The 25,353-nt window shown below is 40.9% G+C and overlaps 1 protein-coding gene across 8 annotated transcripts in view; it reads right to left on the reverse strand.

Annotated features, from left to right (window-relative positions):
* Fbxw7 (F-box and WD repeat domain containing 7) overlaps positions 1-16,651 on the reverse strand; it is a 179,937-nt gene extending 163,286 nt beyond the window's left edge. For 6 of the 8 annotated variants that reach the window (XM_004638694.2, XM_023723665.1, XM_023723662.1 and 3 more), the window contains exon 1: positions 15,796-16,610. The gene's annotated coding sequence lies outside the window, so the exon portion shown is untranslated. Of the gene's footprint in view, positions 1-15,795 lie in introns of all 8 variants that reach the window. The other 2 variants (XM_023723666.1, XM_004638697.2) reach the window with 1 other exon arrangement.
* Between the last annotated feature and the right edge of the window lie 8,702 nt (positions 16,652-25,353).

Consider the following 25,353-nt stretch of genomic DNA (forward strand, 5'->3'; position numbering starts at 1 on the left):
GAGGGAGGGAGGGAGGGTACAATAAAGAAAAACATGGAAAATTGGTGATTGCCAGGGGCTAAGAGTGCTTCAAGGAGGGATAGATTGGGAAAGAGTATAATAAACCTCTTGAGAATAAAGAAAATATCTGGATTGTGGTGGTTTCACAGGTATATACAGCTGTGAAAATTCAACAAGTCATACACATTAAATATATACAATTTAATTTATACAAGTTACATCTGCAGTAGCTAACATCAGAGGAGACTAACGAGCCTACAACTTTGAACCCTAAAATCTTGACATGTTCATCTGACTCCCTTCATACCAACCTCTAAATTCTGATTTACCAAAATTCTGTTCCACTTAGTCATTCTAATCTTTAATAAAACTTAACTCAGCACTTGCTGTTTGCATGTAACTTTTGATAAATTTTTACAAAAGCACATAATTAAAATTTCTGAAAGGGGCAAAGCTCACCATATATAATAATAGTTACAAATATTTAACAATGATGAGAAAAAACAAAAACTTTTGTAAACATTTTTTAAAAGCCAATATCTAATTGGGCATAGAGATACGTAATTGTAATCCTATCACTTAGCAGGCTGAGGCAGGAGAATCCACTGTTAAGTTTGAGGCCAACCTAGGTTATATAACAAGACCTCACCTCAACAAAGCATTCCCCCTGCATTAAAAAAAAAGAGCCAATACCAGGCTGGGGAAATAGCTCGGCAGTTGACACACATGCCTGGCAAGCGCAAGGACCCAGGTTCAATCCCCAGTACTGCTTCCCACGCTGGTCCTGGAACCCAGGGTGCACCATGCCAGCCACAGAAACTGGATGTGGTAGCACACACCTGTAATCTCAGCACTGGGGTGGCTGAGACAGAAGGATCACTACAAGTCCAAGTTGTGTAGTGAGATGCTGCACCAGATAGATACATAGAAAGACCGATAGAAAGAAAGAAAGAAAGAAAGAAAGAAAGAAAGAAAGAAAGAAAGAAAGTTTTTCTAAAAAGCCAATACCTTTTACAGAGAAAATAAAAGTATAAGCTATTTTAAATCTCATCATGAACACATAAAAATGTGCACAGATTTCAAAACCATTTATTAAATATAAAGCATCTATAAATAAAACTGAGTAGGGAACAGTTCTATACAATGTATGGGAAAGAAGAAAAAAGGACTTTTTTAAGTGACAAATACCAAAGCAACAAAAAGTAGTTTAAGGACTTACATATGGAAAATAGTCTACATATGCCCAATGACAAGCCTTGAATCTACAAAACACATTTGACATATTATAAATTATAAATTAAAAAAAATTCTAAAAGGACCAGCCAGATAACTCAGCAGTGACCAGGGTTCGATCCCCAGAGTGTTGGCCCTGTTCCTGGAGTGTGCTGAGACAGTGACTGAGACTGGGTGTGATGGCACACACCCGTAACCTCAATGTTTGGGAAGATGAAAACAGGAGAATTACTACGAGTTTAATCTACATAATGAGACCCTGTAGACTCTGTCCTAAATACATTTTTTAAAAAAAGAAAAATTAAAAAAAAAATCATTTAGCACCACTATTTTTTTTTCTTTTCAGCAATGCTGGCAACAGAACCCAGGAAGCCACACTGGTAGGCAACTGTTCTACCACTGAGCTATAGACAATCCCAACTGGGCTTCACAATCTTTTACATAGTATTTTGCCTAGAAGGACATCTACTAACACAAGTGGCATCTGGAACATCTGCCCTGACAGTGACAATACAACAAGGTTTAAAAATGAGAGGTTTGTGCAAAACTATTCAAATTACAAGTTTCAAAAATATTCTGTATGGAGCTGGGGAGATAGCTCAGTGGAATAAGCACTTCCCTGACAAGCTCAAGGACCTGAGTTTGATCCCTGGTTCCACAAAAAACAAACAAAAATATTTTGTATAAGAACATTTATCTTGAAATCACTTCTCAATTCTTTTAATCTTCCTTCTAATTAAAATGCTATCACTTTCCCCTGTGTCAGTTCAACATCCCATTTTCAATATAAAACTCCTCTGCTGAAGTTTATAGGCAGTGATTACAAGCAAAGACCATTAAGTCAGAAGTGTTTGGGTCTTGAGCTGGCCAGCCCCTATCCTGCAAATTCAAATTACTAACTACATGTTCTTTAAAAATTCTATGAATTTTGTTTCTCTACCTTAAAATAGTCATTATTGAGATTGTTGTGAATAAATCCTCAGTCCAGTGCCTGACACAGCCTATGCATTCACTAAATGGTAATGATGACCACAACAATGGTGGTCAAATTATTAATTGATGAATCATAAAATCTGTATTTTTATTTTCTAGATTCATAGGCTCTCCCTCCTCACTTATTATTTATAAATAACTGGGGCAGCTTTGAAGTTAAACTTAACCATCAAAAGAAACAAGAACTTAGTAAGCAAATCCCTCACTTCTAACTAATCTTTCTTTCCCATCCCTCAGGAGCCTCTGTTATCATCAATATGTAAGAACAGATACATTCATTGTGTTTGGTACCAAATGTACAGAGGCAACCAGAGGCCTTACGTTTATGACAGCCCCAGTAAGGGTGATATTATACATTCATCTTTCCAAGAAACTCAACAACAGAAAGAGCACATCAGTGGGAAAAAAAAAAAAAAAAAAAAAAAAATGCCACAAAAAAAGTCAGCCACAATCAAAAAGAAAGAAAAATACTCCAAATAGAAAAAATAGTAAAATGTAGACACAAACACAATTAAAGAAGGTGTCCCTCTGAATCCATGGGTTCCACATATACAAGTTGGTATCTTTAGTTCAACCAAACTACAGATCAAAACTGTACTTTAAAAAACAGCAGAGGGGCCCGGGAGATGGCTCAATAGAATAAGCACTTCCCTGGCAAGCGCAAGGGCCTGAGTTCAATCCCCGGTTCTGCAAAAAAAAAAAAAAACAAAAAACAGCAGAGCAGTGGTGGCAGACCTGTGACACATGTGCCACACCAGGTTGCTTGTGTCAGTGAAAAGCTCTGTTACTGTTTTTCTTTTCATGTATGAGTTGCTTTTTTCTTTTTTTTGTGGAACTGGGGATTGATCTCAGGCCCTTGTGCTTGCCAGGGAAGCTCTTATTCTACTGAGCCATCTCCCCCACCTGAGTTGCTTCTTCTAAACTAAAATCCCAGTATTCAGGTTTCATTGCAGTGTTGCGCTTTGCAATAAATGAGTGAGCTTTGGGCAACAGTTTAGGCACAGGGTCTCTAAACAGTTCACTATCACTTTTTCTTGTCATTAGTTCTAAACAATATAGTACAACAATTCACATAGTATTCACATTGCATTACCTCTACTTAATCTAGAGAGAATTTAAAGTACTCAGGAAGATGTTCATAGATTATATGCAAACACTGCCCATTTTATATTAAGGTCTTGAGCAGCTACAGATTTTGCTATTCAGAGAGGGTCCTAAAACCGATCTTCCACAGTGAGTGGTAACTGTATACACACACACACACACACACACACACACACACACACACACACACACAAATAAGCACTGACATACACATGTGCATTATATGCATGGAAAGCTAGCCAGTGTTTGGATATAAACAAACGAAGTCATATGAACCATGAGACAAAAAATGCAATAGACTATTTTCCCAAATCCTCACAAGATAGTACATAATTAACACTGTGTGAGAGAAAGTTGTTCATTCCAGTTTCAGACTTAGGACATTAGGCTTTAATTCCCTCCCAAAAATAAGAGGGCATTTTTACAATTCCCTGCAATTGTGACCATCAAAAACACTTCCAAATAAGGTCAAATGTCCCCTGAGAATAGTTACAGATAATTATGTGCCAGGCACTGATCTTGCTTCTCATTTTTTTTTTACATAATCCTAATAGTATCCCTGAAGTAAGTAGGTTTTTTTGCCCATCTTACAGATAAAGAAGCTGAGATAGAGAAGTTAAGTAACTTGCCAAAGGTCATACAATAAATGTTGTTGCGTGTATCTGAATGTACAAAGTGAGGGTTTGAGTTCTTGCTCCTAATCATTGTTATGTCATCTCTTACTAATAACTCCCATGTATCATTTCATACTTCAAAACTAGTATTTTTTAACCTTATTTGAATATTAAAGCTAAAATCTCCCAAACTAAACTCATACATAAATAAGCATTCTTACAGTACTGACGGCACAGCATTAACTTTAGGAATTAGGTGGTTCAAAGAAAAGGAGACTACCACTTCCTAAGGATCTGGCTACCAGACCTTTTTCACACATTAGCTCTGAAGTTGCATGATAGCCCCATAAGACACATATAGTCTTTTATTTTTCACATGAGGAAGCTCAGGCTCAGAACAAAAAAGTGATTCCCAACCTAACATGGTTCAAAATTTCAATTAAGTACATATATTTTAGAAGACATTAAGCAAGTTAACTATCTCAGTTAACAATAATTAGAAAGCAGAAAACAAAATGGGAAAAGGAAAAGTATACTGCAGGATTAGTCATGGCACATGACTTAAAAGGTTTCTAGGAACCTTCTGGTAAGCAAATGACATGGATGAGCAAAAGGTGACAAGCTGGGAACAATGAATCAAGTTCCAGGGACTGTAAAGAAAGTCTTAATAAGACTTTTTAGTAAACTTCAGACAATTTAAATCACAATCCAAAGAAGAGATGAAGACTATACAGCTACTTTAAAATTTGGATCTTGGGGCTGGAGAGATGGCTCAGTGGTCTAAAGCACCTACTTAGAACAAGCTTAGCAAAGCATCAGGGACCGCGGTTCAATCCCCCAGCACCACATGCCAGCCAGCCCCGCCCCCTGGTGGGCTGAGCTGGCCACACACACACACCTCTCTCTCTCTCTCTCTCTCTCTCAAATAAATAAAAAATAAAAATAAAATTTGGATCTGGCTGCAACTAAAGACAATGAGGTCCATCTATGCATCTGTGCTTTTATGTTACTCTTGCCACCAAAGCACAAGAACAGAAATAGAAAAGATTTAAGCTGAGTGTGGTGGCACATGCATTCTGGGAGGATGAGGCAAGAGACTCCAGCCTGAGCAACTTAGGGAGGCACTGCCTCAGAAGACAAAAGTGGGCTGGGATATCAGGTGTGATGGTGCACGCCTGTTATCCCAGCACTCTGGAGGCTGACGCAGGAGGATTGTTGTGAGTTCAAGACCACTATAGGCTACAAAGTGAGCTCAAGGCCAGCCTGAGCTGCATAGTGAGACCCTGTCTCAAAAAAACAGACAAAAAGGGGGGGGAGCTAGGGAAGTACCTCAGTGTGAAGGCCCTAGGGTAGGGGCAATCCCTAATACCTAAGGGGTTGGGGAAGGATGTAAAGATGAAAACAGAGTAGGCTAGTGGCAGCTTCAAACTACAAAGTCCAACAGCCAAACTTTCTGAGATAAAGGATGAAGAATCTACTCTACTTTGTGTATTTTGTCTTCTCAACCTGAAAGTAAATCTCACTACACAGCTTGGACTCATAGTGATCCTCCTGTTTTCAGCCTCCCCAGTGCTCAGATTACAGGCGTGCACCAAGCAAGCAAATATTTTTATGTTTTGTTGACTTATCAGTGACAGTAACCTTTTAGAGACCGGGTGCCCAAACTGCAACCCAAAACCCATTATTAGTATAAAAGTACCAACCCTGCAATTAAATCTGAATACTGAAGTTTAAGTTAGAAAAAAAACAACTCACTCTTCCAACAAAAAACACAGTAACAGTGGTTTGAATGATACAAACAGCCCAACATGGCATGTGTGCTACAAGTTCAGCACAGATTGATGCCTGGCACTGAATGAAGTACTCAGAAAACATACGCTGCTAACTAAAGGCAATATTCAAAACAGTGACACACTCAGGAGCAAAGATCATATATGCCTTCAGCTTTCCAAAAACCACTAATGCTGTGCTACTTCTTTACTGAGCACGAAGCTAGACGCTGTGCTGTGCTCACATGTACTATCTCACTCAGTCCTCTTAATCACCCTATGGAGGAGGCAGGTACTATTATTAGCATGCCAGTTTTACAGGAAACACATACAAAATAAATAACATGTCCGAGATAAAAAAAAAAAAAAAAAAAGCAGCAGAGCTGGAACCTGAGTGTACCTATTCCAAAGTTTCTCTCAACTACTATATCATATACAGAATTACAAACATCCCTCTCAGGGAAATCCAGGGAAATATTACCAACAAGGAATAAAGACAATGAAACAAAAATTCTACTGTAAGTCAAAAGTCATCTGTCTCTTTTATTACGTACAGTAGAAATTTTCCCACCCTAGGATAAACTGATTTTCCCACACAGATTAAAAATTCAATGGTTTGGGACTGGGGAGATGGCTCAGTAGAAAAAGGGCTTCCCTGGCAAGCACAAGGGCCTGAGTTCAATCCCCGGTTCTGGGGGGAAAAAAGAATTCAATGGTTTAAAGAATCCCAATATTGAAAAGCATGAACAAGAATCAATCATGTAATCAACATGTCAAAGGGTAATAGATAACCTACACCACAAGTTCACAACCCAAAGAAATAACAGGGTGCGACCTCTGACTCAGCCTGACCTCAAAACTTTCAGAGCCATTCTTCCTGGGATCTGCCTCTCCACCCTCCTTACTGTGCTGAGTACTCTTCCTTTCTATATTCCATCTCTGCTCTCTTAGATGGCTTTAAAAAAAAAAAAAAAAAATGGAATTTTTGTTTCCTGCTCTAACTTTCTCAATCTAGCTAGTTAAAATGTATATTTCTCTGATGGGAAAAAAGTCTCCCTAAGTTCCTTCACTCATTTATCAGCATTCTCAAGTTTTGCCAAATTCACAGAGTGGTCAATTAAGAGACCACCTGTTTGTTGTAGTCAGGGTATGCAAGGGAAAGGAATTAATACAGGACACATAATTCATAGGATTATTTTATAATATTCAAGCAGAGTCAAATGCAGAAGTGTGTGGGAGATCTGTCCAGAGTAGAGACCCAAGGAATCCAGTAGAGAACCTGGATTGCACAGCGAAGACCTAGACAAGTCCAACTGAAGGTGTGGAGCCCACAATAATGTCTTCCATTAGTATAGCTGGAGGCACAGGGCCCATAACAATGTCTCATACAAGTCTGTATCAAGTATCTGCACTAGGAAGGCCAAAGGCCAATGGTGAAAGCTAGAAAGTCTGCACTAGCAGGGTGAAGGATCTGTGCCAGCAGGCTGAAAGAGTCGCACTGCAGCCAGGAAGTGACAATCAAAGTACAGACCAGAGCTCCCCCAAAGAGAGCCACGGCCATCCTCAGCAACCTCGAGGTCCCATGCCCCATGACAATGAGAACATCCTAGTTTATATCAGGAAAGCTAGCACAAAAAGCTTCTCCAGCATGAAAAGCTACACCATCTTCCCCTCCAGTCCTGCTTTTATGCTGTCAGCAGTGATCCTGAGATGAGCCATCCACACCCAGCACCACGCTGATTCAGTTCAACTGGGTGTTACAGGCTGACCACCAGTTGTCAGTCCACCAATCATGTAAAAGAAAACTGATGACCCAGTATTTACCTGTATAACCTCCTAGTATTACATGCATAAATAAGCATCAAAAAATCAAACTGTACATTCTACTCCCCATCTAGTCAATAATCTATTCATAACTAGAAACTTATTTTTGAAAATCTCTCAAATAGTAAGATTCCTAGAGACATAGTTCAGAGAAAAATGTAAAGTACTGATTAAAAAAAAAAAAAAAGATTGCTCATTAAATCAACCATTTGACCAGAGATCCATCAGCAGAGAATCAACCTAATTTCTGCATTGACACCAAAATCAAAAACAAACCCTAAGATTTAAGAAATTAAAAAATAAAAATAAGAGCTAGGAAGTTAATGAGTACTAAAAAATAGATCTCAATCTTTCTTCTTGCCTGTGGATTTTATATACTTATCTTAAACATACAGTTCTTATAAACAAAACAGACTTCAAAGCATTAACTGCTCAAGATAAATGTGTTCCAAATACAAAAATGACCAAGAAGTATTTAACCCTTGTATTAGCCAATACAACAGACTGTGCCAGAATGGGGCGGCAGGGGGATTTCTGAAAAATGATCTTGTAAGGGCCAGCAACATAGCCCAACATGGGGTCGGGGAGATGGCTCAGTGGAATAAGCGCTTCCCTGGCAAGCACAATGGCCTGAGTTCAATTCCTGGTTCTGCCAAAAAAAAAAGATAGCTCAGCACCTGCTTAGGCAGAGCACAGCAACCAGGGTTCTATCCCCGGTGTGCAGTGCAGGGATTCTATCCCCTGGGGTGCACTGAGATCGAGATCGTGGTGATGCACACCTATAATCCCAGCACTTGGGCGGCTGAAAACAGGAGGACCACTACGAGTCCAATCTGTGTAGTGAGACCCTTTAGACCCTGTACACCCTTACTAAATACATAAAAAAAAAAAACTGATCTTATAAACTAAGCACAAAAAAAGAGAATTTTTTAAAACCTGTTAATCCTCTTATGAAAAAAGAAAACAAAAATTAAGGACTTAATAGCAATATGCTCACCCTTCCCCATCAACTTAAAAATGTAAGTGATACACACAAAGCTTTTACTTGGTTTCATGACACTTTGTGAGGTAAGAGATGGACAGTTAAAACAGCTGCTAACTGTATTATATTCTGATTCCCAATGAACACTTTTAACCACAATTACTATCACTGACTATCACTAATGATTTTTTTACAATTCTTTCTAGTCTATGCACCATTAAAGTCTTTGGAAATGAATTCAACATCTAGTTTTGTTCAAATTAGTCTTTTCTTTTATAAAAACAGATCAATTCTATCATCTCTCTAGTTTTTAAGACTTTTTAAGAAACTGTTAAAGAATCATACCTTAGCTGCTTTTGAAAACAATATATTACTTGTACTTTAATATTATTTGTCAAACTCAAGTGCTCGATTTATTAAACAATACAAAGCCTGATTTTAATCTATTTACATCACAATTTAAAAGATATGAAACAGGGGCTGGGGAGATAGCTCAGTAGAATAAGCACTTGCCTGGCAAGCACAAGAGCCTGAGTTCAATCCCCGGTTCCGCAAAAAAAAAAAAAAAAAGAGTTAAAAAAGATATGAAACAATACATTAATAATGATGGGCCATGTACTATACACTAGGCACTGAGCTATGAGCTGTGTGTGTGTGTGTGTGTGTGATCTTTTTGTGTGTGTATGTTTAATCTTTTTTGAGACATGGTCTCACTATGCAGTTTAGGCTAGCTTTGAGCTCACTTTGTAGCCCAGACTGGTCTCCAACTCCCAATGATCCTCCTGCCTCAGCCTCCCGAGTGCTGGGATTACAGGCTTGAATCACCAAGCCCGGCCTATTTCTTTTATTTCATTTAATCCTAGCAACAACCCCAAGAAAGATACATTTACCCCATCAAATGTTATCAAAATCAATGTTAAAAAGCTAAGTATACTGTCTGATGCCATAAAGCAACAAAATTTATTCCGAGTCTCCTGCCTGGAATGTATGAAGGTATTTCACTTGGTAAATGCGACATAAACCACAGCAGCCTTGTTCCAGGATTTAAGTATGAAAGTTTTCAACTACTGGGTAGTTGTAAATTACTCACTTGAGATTTCACCAGTTATATGTTGATGGTTCATTCAAGACATTGCCCAAATGGCAACTTTTATGTTACAAGAAACTGTGGAATTAAAAAGCCAGAAAAAAAGCACAGTATCATATCCAATGTCTATCTTCTCACAAGGCTGGAAGTGACATTAAAAATACTGTGCTCTATCCTTTAATATTTCCTAAATTCCAAAGCAGTCATACAGAAAAATGCATCTAGCCCAATATATTAGGTACACAAATAAAAGCACAAATACATAAAAGCAGAAAAAAGTACTACCTTCTTCCAAAAGCCACCCAGATTTCCAGTACTTATCTTTCTTCTGAAAGGAAAAGGCAGAAACTACACTGCATAGCAATAGAACATACACAATATCTGACTTATACACCAGCTAGTCCTTAGGTCTAATGGGGAAAAGTAAAAGATAAGATACTCAAGCAATAAGGTCTCTTGTGCATTTTTTTGTTTTTTGTTTTTTTTCCAACTATATACATGGCAAGATAATACAATACAACACTGGTCCTCATATTTTTTCCCATTAGATAATTATTTTAGAGAAATCAAATATCAATCAAAGTTTTAAAGAAACATTTTAGAAAATTTTGTTATACATTAGGACAACCTAAAATCTAGTTTAATTACTCAGTAGTTGTAAATGTTCCCTCAAATGTTTCACAATTTTAAAAGTATAATAGGAATATATCTGTGAATAATCTGACATTGTTCAGGAAACATCATTTATTTAGGAAAAACATTCTATTTAACACAATATGAAAGGGATCATGAGAAAGTGTCAATGAAGTACCATCAGAAAGTAGCAAAAATTTAGAAGTACCTTAAAGCATAAGACGGAAGACAGTTGCAAAATAAGATTTAACACCAAGCATTTATTATTTGAAAGCAATTTTACTCAATCTGTGTTTAAAGACACCACCAGTCTTTTTCCCTTACTGCTACAAAGTTCATCAAAAGAGAACATTCCTTTTAGAATATTAGCAGATAGGGGAAGAACACCTTGGGTTAAAATTGTCAGATTATGCATGCATATTTTTAAAGGGAAGAAAAACTGAAGTATTAATTATACATACAAAAATACAGGTGACCCTTAGAATCTACAATTCAACCAACCACAGTCAGAAAATATTGAGGAAATAAATATCTCTATACTACACAGATTTTGTTTTTCTTCATTCCCTACATGACACAGTATAACAACTATTTACATAGCATTTACATGGTATTAGATACAATAAGCTATCTAAAGAAGATTTAAAGTATATGGGTGGGTGTGTATAGGTTACACACAAAAACCTATTTTGTGTGACTTTTTTGGTATTCACAGGGTCCTAGAACCAATTTCCCACAGACACAAAGAGATGACTATACTACAAAGATGTAGGTTTAAAACTAATTAAAAAGTAATCATCATTGCAAGAACAGTCTCCTCCCTTTGCAATAAACAGGAGAAACTTGACATCAGATTTATGATACTAGGGTAAACATACCATCATCAATACAAGTATCTGTTGACATATGAAACAAATACTTGGATATTAACTGTAATGTGAAAATTGTACAAAGTGAATTCCTTTCAGGACAAAACATCTGAGATGTATGCACCCTTAAGAATATAATAAAGCTGGGCTAGGCATGCTAGTGCATGTCTATGATCTTAGCTCTTTGGAGGCTGAGGCAGGAGCATCAACATCAGCCTGGGCCAATGCTGGTGGTTCTAAGTCCGTCTAAACTACATACTGAGACCCTGTTCCATTTTAAAAAGGGGGGTGGGGGAGGAAGACAGCTCAGTAGAATAAGCACTTGCCTAGCAAGCACAGTGTCCTGAGTTCAATGCCCTGTACCACAAAAAAAAAAAAAAAAGCATAAAGCTGTCCTTAAGTGATTTGTTAATTCTTGAAATTAACAAAACTAAAATAACTGTGGAGTCAGTAAGTCCATACACTGACTTAGTCATTACAAGACATTAAGACTTTTTAAAAGGTGGAAGTATTAAACCTTAATGCTCTTATAATTTGATTATCAGCCAATTCAAACTAACCATAAATACTTTTAGTTCTACATTCAAAATAAATGTTTTACAATTTATTTTCAGAGTCCATAAGCTTCTTCACAGACACCTTTGGCCATGTACAAAACCAGTATATCCCTATAATGCCAAGGGCATCTTTGAACACTTTTTACCTGTACCCTAAAATAGCATCATCCCTTCTCCTCAATTTGCAGCTTCTATCACTATGAAGGAAAAGAATACTAAACAGTAGACTCTGTTTTATGTAGAACTATTATGAGACAATCTAGAGGAGCACATCTCACCTAACATAGCCAGGTCCTAGCTTTGTAGTGTAATGACGCTCATACTTTGTATTGGTAGATTTGGCAGTTATCTATATCCAAGGCATGTAAACCACAGATCAAATCAATGTGCCTCTTACTTTTATGAATACAATTTCATTGAAACCCAGTCACACATGTTCTTCTGCACTGTCTATGACTGCTTTCACACTTCAAGACAAAATGTGACCCACAAACCTAAAATATCAACTGGCCAACACTTCCTCTACACAGTGAGATGTCAGAAGTACCACAAGACTTTTCCAAAGCCCAATGAAAAGGGCCACTGGTATCCTACACATAGACTTTGGTATCATCTAGTGCTAAGATATGCACAAATACATACTCTCAAGATGCTCTAATCATCTCATATTATTCGTGAAGCTAGAAGGCAGAGTAGCCAGAAGTTACCATTCCCTACTATCATGGAGTCCCACCTGTCCTACTGCCTTAGTAAATCATATAAACCCTAAACAGCTTTCTTTAAAATTCATCTAAACATATGAAGATCCATGTCTTCATCTGCATAAATAATATATTCCAACCCCTGGCCCTTCACCCTAGACTCATCTTAGACCTACTTCCTTGTCTAAATAGCTCTTCCCATGAGGGTTCTGCCAATATTCTAAGAAGCCAAAGAAGCTTAAGTCAAACCAAAGAATACAAAAAGTATGAGCATGTATATCTTGTGTATATCTACTCACAATCTTTAACTTTTGTTAAAGTTAATATCAAATGCTAACCACAACGTCTAAATCTTTTAAGTGCCAAGTTATTTGTTTTTTAATAAAGTTTTTAAAAATTAAAAAATTATTAATGCTGCTGTGCCAACATAGGGACATCCCCTCTATTGTATGGGACACAAAGACACACACCAACTGTGCGCAGGGGAAGCAGCCTTCCCTGCAGGCTATTTTTAGGCTCACTCTGCAGTAGTTAAGAACAAACTTAAGATAATAATCATGCAGGGCACACTTTAAAACCATAAATTTGCAGAAACATATTCTGTTTTATTTATAAATGCCTGAACAATGAAATCCTACATACTCTTCTGAACTTAATCTCAAGGCACTCACATACTCTACTAAATATTTGTGGCTGTTCAAAAAAAAAAGAACACATACATACACACAGTCATATGCCCTGGATCTAAACTGATAGTCATGTATAAAGGCTGCTTTTCCCTCTTCAACTACAATGCTTTCTCACTTTTTAAACAACTCTTTCAGGGAGGATCTCATCCCTTTTCTGTTTTTCACTATGCCATTGCTTACTTTAACACAGATTCTCCTCCCCCAAAAAATAGAAACAGCTGTCTTTCAGCTCTTCACTCTCCATCAGCACTCTCAGAAACCTAAATACTTGAAAAGGACATGCCACCCTATGTTGCTACCCTACACTGTCAGTGCATCACTGTCTTGAAACTGTATTGGTATCCAATTCTGACCCAAAATTTAATGACCAAAACAAAATCTGTTCCATTTCTTCATTATTCTTATGAGAAACCATTAGCACCATCCCAGAATACTGTAAGCACCTCCTTTTCCACTCGTCCTGAATAACTGCTTGATGGCCAAGGTGTAGGTACCTTAGAAAAACAAAACCCTAATGTAAGTATAATGCTTTTGGCCTAAAATGCATCTCAACTTAAACATGTGAAACTACCTTTTCAGGAACACTGTTGGCAATGCTTCTTAGGGCTGTAACCATGCATCTACACAGACACAAGCTGATCCCAGCCTTGCTTAACAAGCTCCCTTTGAAGGTATCCCATCAAGCTAACTTCTAATTACATCTGTCCCTTGCACCTTCCATTCTGAAAGCCTGAAATCATTTGTTCCTACATGCTCTTCTCTTCCCGAAACAGACCTTCCCAGATTTGGCTCAGACATTCCAATTACTTCTGTATAGTCCCCAACCGACATTTCCTCAGTGAAAAATGTTCAAATATATATATTCATAACTGCAAAAAAACAAGCACTATCCAGCACACAGTGGTCTTCAATTATTATTGGTGTATCCCCTTTTCAGTTTTATATAATTGTATTTGATTGCCTTCATCAGTAAAGGCAACATAAACGCTCCTCAGCGATCCCTCCAATACTATGTCATTTTAGCCAACTATTCAATAAAGCATTACCATGATTTTTAACCAAGTGATAACAAAAGCAGTGAAACTAGGTTTTAAGTTAGTAAGCAAATTAACCAAGGGCAAATCTAAATTCAAACTAGTTTCTTGATTTATATTCCCCTCCCCTAAAAAGAAAACCTATGCAAGACTAGATTTCTCTTCATCAACTGTGCAAAAAAGGGGTAACTTTCTGAAGGTCACAAAATAAGGTAATATATCCAAAATATTTCTTATCCTAAACCTAATCTCACATCCACTATTCAGTATTTTCATGGCAGTGTCCATTTAAAATAGAATTTGAGGCATCTTAGGAAAAATAGTAACTGGAGAAGTTTCAGAGTAAACCAAAGTGCTCAAAGAAATGGAAGAAATTCTCAAACAGAAAGAGTTGGAAAAGAACATCAAAATATACAAAAGTTGGGGCCAGGGAGATGGCTCAGTGGAGTAAAGCGCTTCCCTGGCAAGCATGAGGACCTGAGTTCAATCCCTGGTTCCACAAAAAAAAAAAAATATATATATATACAAAAGTAGAAAAAGATAAACTCAGGCATGTTCCAGCATTTATCAAAACATAAACTGAATGTGTCCTGAAACTTTATAGAGAGACAGAAGTTTGAGATAAGTAAATGGGTTGCTACATACTACAAAGGCTAATAAGCTTGCAAAACTCTTTACTTTAAAAAAAAAGTACAGAGGCAAACCATTGTTAAGTTTGAGAAAGTTTTAAATAAACTACATCATACTCCTGAATGAAGAAATTAGAACAGACATCCGCAGGCATACCTTCAATCCTACAAAGCATCTTTTGCAGTGGTTTCAGACAGCCTACAATTACTGCCTGGATGGGCCAAGGCTCTCATTCTAGTACTGCCTACTGCCTTCTTACACGAAATTTCACTCCATGTTTAACCCCTGAAATCCGTATGAATCTATGAAACGTTAATTTTACACACCTCACCTGTAACCTAGTACTCTAGAAAGACAGTCAAAACACAAGTTACAGATTCTATAGACTTGAAAATAATAGAAGGAACAAGTTCCTCTTGAAAGAATTTCGTATTAAGGGTTTCCCCTTAACTTGACATAAGTGAAAATAAGCAAAATCTTTTTTTCTAATTTGGAGTGAAGAAAACATAACAGCTTTTACAGAACTGTTTAATGCATTAAGAAATTTCTCTCACGTAATTCGTAATAACTCAGAATTTCCTGATCAACTGCAATGTGTTCCAATTCTATCATACGGCAGATAATAAAATGGAAAAAACGATCTTTTTCTCACTAAAGATTGCAAAGGGGGGAGGGGCTGCATGTCATTTCCCACTTGGGAATCCATACGAGTTTCCCAGAAATAAAAATCATGTAGCGTGCATCTCCGCCGAGGTACCAGGAAAAGGTCCATTACAGAGATGTCCTTTGTGTGCACCTAGACTCTGTCTTCCTCAGTTTTCCTTTGACAATTCCTGGCCAGAAACGGGTATCCACTCTGGACAGAACTCCTCTAAGAGCAACCTATATAGTTGCATTACTTCTGCAAACTAAAAGGTTACAAAAACCCTACCCTCTGCCTTCTGTGAGAAACAAATGTATACATACCTTCTCACCTCTACTCCCGACACCCCCGGAAAAAACCGCTACACTCCACACTGAAGCACCGGCACGCTCCCGCTCTGCACCCCTCCAGCCCCCCTCCCGAGGCCACTCACGCGTTAGAGCAGAGCCGCGGCGCTGGGCAGGCGGGCCGGTTCCCTTCCTCCTCCTCCGGGACAGCAGCCGCGGAAGGCTCTGGTGCGGAACTGGGGAAGCAGCAGCGCTCGAGCCGATCGCCCAGGCGGCCGCCCGGGTCTCTTCCGCGCAGCGCTGCGGGCGGAGAGGAGGCGGCGGCCCCGCTCACCTCTTTTCCTCTTCCTGGGTCTGTTCTGGCTGTGGCTTCTGCCCTTCCAGGACCACTTGTCCCGGGACAGTCACGTTTGGGACAGTCACGGCTGGCAGACTTCGGGTTGGGTTTTCACAAAGTTTCCTCTGGAAGGAGGCTGCAGCCGGGCCCCCGGGTCCCCCCCGGCCCCGCCGCCCTGGGGGGGCCGGGGCAGGGGAGGGGGCTCTGAGAACTCCCGGGGGCCTGCCGAGGAGCCGTGGGCCGGCGACGGGCCGCGGGAGAAGACCCCCGAAGGGGCTGAGGGGAGGGGAAGGTTAGGAAAGGACGGCTGCACCGGTCCTACCGCTTCACATCGGGGTCCCCGCCCCCCCGGGCGGCGGGTGGCTGCTGAGCTCAGGGCCCCAGCTCATGCACTCCGGGGCCAGATGCTACGGCCCCAGGCGGGTGGCCGAGGCGGCGGCGAGGCGGGGGACCCGGCCGGCTCCGCTCGGCGCCGCCCCCGCTCCTGGCTCCCGCATGTGTCGCTGCGGCTGGGACCCCCGCCCAGCTACACCTCGGAGTCCTTCACCCCACGCCCCGGGACGAGGCAGAAATTCCAGCCCCTCCTCAGCGTCCTCTCACCGCAAAGCGGCTACCAGTCCCGACCACCTCCCTGCCCCCAGCCGCAGGTCCGGGCTCGGGCTCCGGCTCAGGCTCCGGCTCAGGCTCCGGCTCCGGGTCCGGCTCGGGCTCCGGCTCCGGCTCTGGCTCCGGCGTGTGCAGCAGTCGCTGCCGGCCGAGAAGGTGAGGGGGGGAGAGGAGGACGGCCGCGGCTCCTGCTGGCCCAGACTGAGGCTTGAGGTCTCGGCAGCAGCTAGTGCACCGGAGCGGGATCCCTCGGATGCTCCCTCGCTCTCACGCTCGCGGCGACAGTGGCGGCAGCGCCCGGAGCTCCGCTCACTGTCTCCCTCGCTCTGTGCGGGGCTCTCGCCTCACTCCAGAGAGAGGGGCGGGAGGAGAGCGGCGCCTGCTGATGACGTATCGCCTAGCAACCGCTCCCCCTACCCCCGCACCCCCCTATTCTTTCCGCTCTGAGGCTTCCTCCGCGGGCCTTTTTTCCTCCCTCTCCCCCACCCCGCCCTGGGCGACTGTGGCGCGCGCTGATGACGCTGGGAGGGAAGAGGAAGTCGAGGATCCGCGAGCGGGTGGGTGCGCCTCGGGCCGCGGGAGTAGCTGCTGCCGCTGCTGCCACCGCCGCCGCCTCTACGGCCGCGTCAGAACTGAAGAGAGGAAGGGGAGGAGCCCAGTGGAGCCTAAGCTGCCGCGCGATCTTTCCCCTGACCCGAGGGCCGCAGGGTGAGCTTGCTCTGTAGCGGTTTCCTCCAGGGCAGGTGGCGCCTACTCCTTTGAGACCAAGAAGGGGGCGTAGGCTTTGTGGCCGGGCTCCGGCGCGCACCACCCGAAGGTGAGGCGTTTGGCCCCAGAGAGGCCCGGGAAAAGCCAACTCATCGAGAAGTTGCCCTGCAGCGCGATCGTTGCACCTGCTCCAGCGAGCGGGCGCCCCACCCTTCCCGTGGCGCGGGGTGAGACCTAGCGCCGGATAACCTGCGGTCAGGTCGGGCCGAGCAAAGGTTTGCTGAATGAACAAACGCCTCTTTCCGTGGCCCTCGCGGAACTCTCGAGAGGTTGCAAGTGCAAGGGCTTTGTAAACTGCGGCGCGCTGGAAGAATGAGAACTGTAATACGTCCTTCCCCTCCCCCCAGCCGCGAAAGGAAACGGGTGAGGCTTCAGGACCGAGTCAGCCTGAGTTTTTAGAGGAAAAGAAGAGTTGCTAGGGAGCGGGGAAAGGAGGCTTGCGAAGGAGCCTTCCTCGGGAAGTCGGTGGAAGGAGTTCACTTTTGCATGAGGGAGAATTTAGTAGTGCCTCTGTGTGAGTCGTTCTTGCTCAACGTTCAAAGCGTTTGTCCCTTACCGCCCTCAAGAAATTTCGACCTGTGTTAGAAATGTAACTCAAAGGCTATATTCTATTTGTGAAATAAACATTACTGTGGTTTTGTAGTTTATCCTGTCGTTGTTATACTGGGAAGTAAATGCAGATAAAATCTCAAGAAACTTAAAGTACAGTTTTCTAGGAAAATAAAATTTACGATAAAAGAACCAGAATCCTCAATTTGTCTTTAACTTACTTTCTTGCCGAGTAGTGCGAGACTAAGATTAAAGCAGCAACAATGGTGAAAGAAAGTAGATGCTGCAGTTACGATGCTGGACCTGGTACACCCAACCTCTTCTGGAAACTTCAACGATGGATACAGGGAGCATGGTTAAGAGCAATCGCATTACAGACAAATCTGGGAAGCCAGGGTTTCTGCCACTACTTCCACCGCCATATGCAAAACAGTAGACCAAGAAAACTCAACAGGGTAAATTCAAGGGCTCATTATTAAAATACTGCAGGAAAGGTGAACAGGAAAAAAGAAAGAGGACCTGCAAAAGAAGGACTCAAGAGTTGCACCTGACCTCCTGCCCTTAACATGAAGTTCCGAGGGTTAGGAACTATCCTCCCTTAATTACCCCCAGAATCCATGGTTTTAACATGTCCTAGTCACCAGCTGTATCTTCCCAACTAGGTCTCAGGGAATCAGATCAACAAGCCATGGACTCACAGGCTACAAAATCATTTCTGCTTTTGCCCCTCTTCCTATCCTATGCCAGGAGAATGGTAGAAGTTGAGAGTCAAACACAAATTTAGGAGGTTTTACAAAACTGAGCACTTCATAGCTTTGTGGGCTTTGAATGAAAAGAAGCCTCAGAGCTCTGCTGCAGCACACCAGACACCACCAGGAAAGTACACCACATGGGGTCTTTCAAAGGCTTCATCTGCTGCCCTTGTCAGTGGCTCCACCTAGAGCCTTATTAGGAGGGCAGAATGGCTCTGAGCTACACTAGCCTACTGGCAAAACTCACCCTCCTCCTCACCACCCCGGCTCATAACGAACAGCTGGCCTGTGGAGAGGAGGAAATTCATGTATTTCCAACTCACTGTACATCTCTTTGGTTCCTTATAATTCAGAGGAGAAAATTCAAAAATCCCAACTTGGAAGTTTCAGGTGACAGTTCTGTCCTTGGTTCATCAATGTGTGATAAGGCTCTGCATACTATATCAATAAAATATAATAAAGGACATTGCTGCAAGCTTCACACCTATCCTTGAAAGTGAGCTGTGGTGATTAACCAGTGTTTTGTTATCCCAAATCAGTGGTTTCTGCTATCTGGGATTGCAGTGTGCTAAGTTATTGGGCAAATTTCTCTAATATGTCAATTACTTTTAGCATTTTTGTAAAATGTACTTTAAATAAAGTAAGTATAGAGTATAGTGGGTAATTATAAAATAAACCAACATGGAAACAGTCAACCTGGCAGGGAAGTGTCAGCACCCCAAGGTGCCCGTGGCAACCTTGATGAAGAAAAGATCTACTAAGGGGTGGCCACTGCCTTTTGTAATGATTGTTTCTTTGGTTTTCTTGGTTTTTCCTAGGCATGTGTGCCTCAGCAATACATTGTTTAATTTCGTCCTTTCCTTTGAGCTCTTTCGCAAGTGAAACAGTATGTAATGTGTTGTGCTCCCCACATTTGCATGACACTTTTAATCCGTCCAGTGTTCCTGTTATTCCTATAACTATAAATGAGTTGTTTTACTTTCTGTGTATTCGAGTGTCCCATTGTAATAGTATGTAACAGTTTGTGGAGTCATTCTATAGTTGGTGGACATCCAGGTTATTCCATTTTGGACCATTACAAATGCTGTTCCTCCTAGATGCATTGTATCCTATTTACGTTCCTATAGTCTATACTTGAGAGTGTATAGCGTAAGCTTGACTAAATAATGCCACACTGTTTTCCAAAGTGATCCACTCACACTAGCAATGCATGATTCCTGTTGCTGCAGTTCTCACAGTGCTAGTGTCAGCCCTCTGCAATTTGCTATGGTGGAGGCATAGCAAGCAAATGAGCTCACCCTTCCCCAGTCACTGACACTGTTAAGGACCTTGTCATCTCTCAGCTAGCATTTGAGTTCCTCTCTTGTGCAGTGTGGTGTTAATTTCTAATGCTTAATCTCTGAAATGCCCAGTTTTCCAATATCTTCTAGTCCACATTTGGGCAATGAAATTCAGCTAAAGTAGTGCCACCAAATGAGTTATGTTTAAGGCAGATTCTTTCCAAAATAGGAAAAATTATATTTTACCTTATTAGTTTTTATGAATGTGACACTTTTACTTCTTAAAAGTAGGGCTATATGGGGCCAGGGAGATAGCTCAGTAGAATAAGCGCTTGCCTGGCATGCTCAAGGGTCTGAGTTCAATCCCTGGTTCCACAAAAAAAAAGGGCTATGGAACTATTAAATTCTTTACCTTCCAAGATGATTTACCATCTTTCAACTATTAAAATACTATTGAACTCCTTAATTGGTAGTTTTTGGGTTTTGTTGTCTTTTATTTTCCCTCAAGGAGGCTGGGGAGATGGCTCAGTGGAATAAGTGCTTGCCTGGTAAACGTAAGGTCCTGAGTTTGATCCCTAGTACCACCCAAAAAAAACCTAATAGTTTAGTTTCCCTCAAGCACATAAAGGCAATTTTTATTCACTTGGCATTGTTAAATAGATGATGTCTCTGTTTTGTATTTTTCTGACAGATAACTGTCAGAAATGGTTTCCCTGAGGCTGGGCAGATAGCTCAGCAGTCTAGGTCTAAGCACCTGCCTGGAAAGCACAGGGTCCCAAGTTCGATCCCTAGTACTGCATGCTGTGCTGGCCTTAGAACTGGGTGTAGTGGTGCATGCCTGTAATCCCAGCACTGGGGAGGCTGAGATAGGAGGATCACGACAAATCTAGACTGTCCTTTTGAGACAGGGTCTCACTATGTAATTCAAGCTGGTCGTGAGCTCACTTTGTAGCCCAGGCTGTTCTCAAACTTGCAACAATCCTGCCTCAGCCTCCCAAGTGCTGGGATGACAGGTGTGCACCACCACACACGCCTTTACATGTATTTTTCATTTCCCAAGTTCATGGATTTTATAAAAGTCACAAGGTGTTTTCTTTCTCCCTGATGTTCCTTCTAAAATTTATTTCAGTAGTTTTACTCATAAATATAAGTATGTACTGCCGGCCAAATTTTCCCAAAATTAATCCCAATTAATTTTACATTTAATTGTTTTCATTATTTTTTAATCTCAATTCCTGGTGTAACATCAGTGATATTTTAAAACTAAAAAGAAAAATCCAGCAAAGTTAAGTGACTTTGCTAGAATCAAGTAAACAAGTAAATAGGCTGGTACGCCACTCCAGTCTTCACACAGTTAACTTGCCATTATATCACTGCCTCAGTCCTCTGGAGCCAGGAGGGAAATTAATTCCCAGGTTCTATAGAATATTGTTCGCTTGCACATGACAAACCTCTTGTTCTACAATTGAACAAGATTATTTTAAGCCTAAGAGCTTGAGGATCAGATTAAAGATTGACATTAACAAATAAAAACTTTAAGATTAACATCAATAGTGCCAAAAAGGGATTAAATAGAAGAAAACTTGCTTTGAGGAAATAAAGTTTCTGTGCTCTCCCTTTCTTCTCTAATGACGAGTCTGTCACCAGCTCTCATTGCCTCTTCAAAGAATCATGATACTCTGTGGCATCTGCAAGTTTCACAAAATAAAAGCAGTGGTTAGGAGTATTGTGTTGCAGGAAAGGCCTTGGATTTGGTGATAGAGTTTTTTTTGTTGTTGTGTGTGTGTGTGTGTGTGTGTGTGTGTGTGTTTTTGTTTTTTTTTTTTCTGGAACCAGGGATTGAACTCAGGCCCTTGTGCTTGCCAGGCAAGCGCTTATTCTGTTGAGCCATCTCCCCAGCCCTGGTGATAGAGTTCTGATCATTTCATAATGCTATTAAAAAATGTTGGAGGGCTGAGGAGATAGCTTAGCTGTATAAGTGTCTGCCTGGGAAGTGCGAGGCCCCAGGTTTGATTCTCAATGTTGTGCTGTGTGGCTCCAGAACCAATTTCTTTAATTGTGTCTCTTTACTAGGAGCTGTGTGCCCCACCCCCATTATCACTACTCTCATTACTCCACAGTTACTGTGCAATATTGAGCTGATTCCCAAGGAAGGAAGGGAAATAACATTTGTCAATGTTTTCTTTTGTTTTGTTTTGTTTAATTCAATGATCCATAAACTCTGCAAAGTAGGTACAAGACACCAGATTCCTTCTTTTTTTCATGGCCACATAAGAAAATCACATTTCCCATCCTTTGCATTTGTTTTAGGGCCATGTGATTAGTTTGGGCTGTAGAAGTAATGTGTGTCACTCTGGGATTAATCCCAGTCTTCCCAGGAAGAAGACTGTGACTTCTCCCATCTACAATGCTAGAAGAAGACTGTGACTTCTCCCATCTACAATGCTACCTTCAAAGATTTGAAGGTAGTGGCTCACATGATAGATGGGATCCAGATTCCTTTGTTGGGACTTGGAGGAGTGTTACTGGACTTCAATCAGATAGTTACAAAGTTGTATTGTGTTAAGTTGCTGAGTTTAATGTAATACCAAGTTTGGGTTCAAAAACATCATGAAAGCTACCAAGTCATTACATGTATTTCAGTCTAGTAAGATTGGGTTTTATAGGCATTTGTGATCTGATATCACAATGCTACCCATTTTGGTTATACTATTTTTATGCAAACACATGTCAAGTTACAATCTGAACTATAAAAGAACTACAGAAAAGAAAACAAAAATCTGTTTGTTGATTATTCTGCACAAACACCTGTCCAGATCAACATTTGGGTAAGGCTTTTCAACAAACAAGATTACATTTCAAGGATAAAGATATTCTCAACTTCTCCTGCCTTTTAGGGTGAGCACCTCTCTTAATAACCAAATAAAAAATTCATGACTACCACCTTATGTGAAGAAATTCATGTGAAAAGTTCAAAACCAGCCATCTGCTCAGTGGTTGGCATCCTCAAATTACTTGAATACCTTGTCCCGGGCCGGGGAAATAGCTTGGCTGTATAAGCATCTGCCTGGCAAAGCTCAAGGTTCTGAGTTTGATCCCTGGTACCAAAAAAATAATAATAAGTAAATGAATACCTTGACCAAAACTGACCCTATCAAGGTATTCTTCCATTTCACTAGCAGAATTTTCTTTTACATAGAAGATGCTCAGGTTTGGAGGTTTTTAAAAATGACACAATAGAAAAACCATCTTGTAGCATGGGAAGCAACCTTAGAGTCAACATCAGAGCCAGGCATGGAGACACACACCTGTAATCCTAACTAGACAGAGGTGGAAGAGTCAGACCTTGTGGCTTCAAACTTGGAGACCAGCCTGGGCAATTTAACAAGACCCTGTCTCAACTAAAAAGATCTAGAGATGTAACTCCTCAGTACTGGGGAAAAAAATCATCTGTGCCCATGAATCTTGTCAACTTGATGGAATTAAGAGATGGCTGGAGAGAGGCTTGGGTCATGGGGGTGATGAACTCATTCATAGATTCACCTATGGTTGTTTGTAGGTGAACGTGTCCTAGGACAGGGGAGTTGGAGGACATGGGTCACTGCGGCCTTTGGAGGGTACATCTCAGTCTTCCCCCATGTTCTGCTTCCCATCCACCCTGAAGTGAGCGGCTCTGCTTACCCATGAGCTTTCACCTCATCTGTGAACTGAATCCTCTGAAACTAAGCCAAAACTCTCCTCCTTTAAGTTGTGGGTTTTGAGTAGTTTGTTCCAGCAATAGGACAGCTGACTAATAACATCAGACATAACTTTCCTAAACTGTTGACCAGTTGCAACCTTAGGAAGAATTTCTCCCTGCTCACGTTGATGATTACAGCTTTCTCTGAGCACTCCATATTTGCTACCCCCATATGGGCCTCACCTCCCCAGAGAAGTCTTCTTAAACACATGATTCTCTTGATTGAGCAAGCATTCAACTCCCCTAGGTCTCTACCTTTCCTGGAAATTCTGTCCAATTGTTAATAGTATATGGAGACACCAAGATCACAAAATCCCCATCTGTCATAAAAAAGTTTTTCTTAATAAAGAGCCAGCAACTAAGGAGCCCAAGGTTGGCGTGGCAGCTCCAAATGCCATCAGGTGCCCAGCTGACTTCTCTTTGGCACCCTTATAGCCATCCATGTCCCAGCGACATTTATTATCAAGTTTGTTACCAAGAAAGTCACAAATAGGCTGCTGGTCTTCAGGACAACCCCACTGGTTTCTGTCCCCCACTTCATGGACTTTTGTTTAGCTCTCATAGATAATGTGATAATTAGACAATTTAATCTCTCGTAATAACTCCAAATAAGACTGAGTTCTCCTAGCTGTGTACTGTTGTCCAAAGTAAGGTTGTGATTCTGTTAATGAAGAAAATCAGGAAGAGTAGATGTGGGGTAGAAAATTATCAACCTCTCACAGTTGGGTAAGATTTTTTTCCTTGAATAAAAGAACCATCTTCCCCAGAGATGAAAAGCTGTCGTTTAAACCCCAGAAATAGCTACGTTTGGTGTTCATTCTCAGCAGAAGTTTTGTTCCAGTGCTTTGCACATGGGTATAAGTAGTATGTACAGATCTCTTTTTGCACTTCTTGTAGTTTGAAAATTAGAAATTTCCTTGCAGGAACATTTTTAAATAAGCGAATTTATGATCTCCAGGTCGCTGGCTTTTAGTCCTTTACATGATCATCACAGAGCATGTTTTGTTAGTGGTACTTTAAGCTCATTTTTTAAGAACCAGGTATAATAAGAATGATTAAATATGCCTTCCTTTTAAAATCAAGAACAAGCCAAGGACATAGCTCACCAGCACAGCACCTACCTGGCAAGCACAAACTCCTGAGTTCAATCTCTTATTTTATTTACCAAATGAAATAAAGAATAAGCATTATTTTCACTTATATTAGAACAATCTGAAACTTACAGAAAAGTTATATGTTTGGTACAAATAACTTGATCTTTAATCATTAGGCAATGAGTTGCTAACTGGATACTCATCACCCCCAATACTGAAAAGGATGTACATAGGACATTTTCCTACATAATTACAGTACTATCAAGATGGGGAAATTAACATTGATATTAATACTTTCTAATCTTGAGACTACAATCAAATTTCATCCATTGTTCCAGTAATGTCACTTAGACCAAAAAGAAGAGCCCAATTTGGGACTATGTTGCATTTAATTGTCACATCTCTTTATCATTCTTCTGTCTGAAAAAAAAAACAAAACCTTAAACCTTTACTTTCAAGCTATTAACACTTTTGAAGATAACAACTGGTTATGTTGGGGATACCGCACTCCTCCTGTGCGTTTGTACAGGAGCACCATCAAAGTGATGCCTGTTCTTACTGGGCTGTCCCAGGTGACCT

Source organism: Octodon degus, unplaced genomic scaffold (genome assembly GCF_000260255.1).
Source record: "Octodon degus isolate 3935 unplaced genomic scaffold, OctDeg1.0 scaffold00101, whole genome shotgun sequence".
Taxonomy (NCBI): domain Eukaryota; kingdom Metazoa; phylum Chordata; class Mammalia; order Rodentia; family Octodontidae; genus Octodon; species Octodon degus.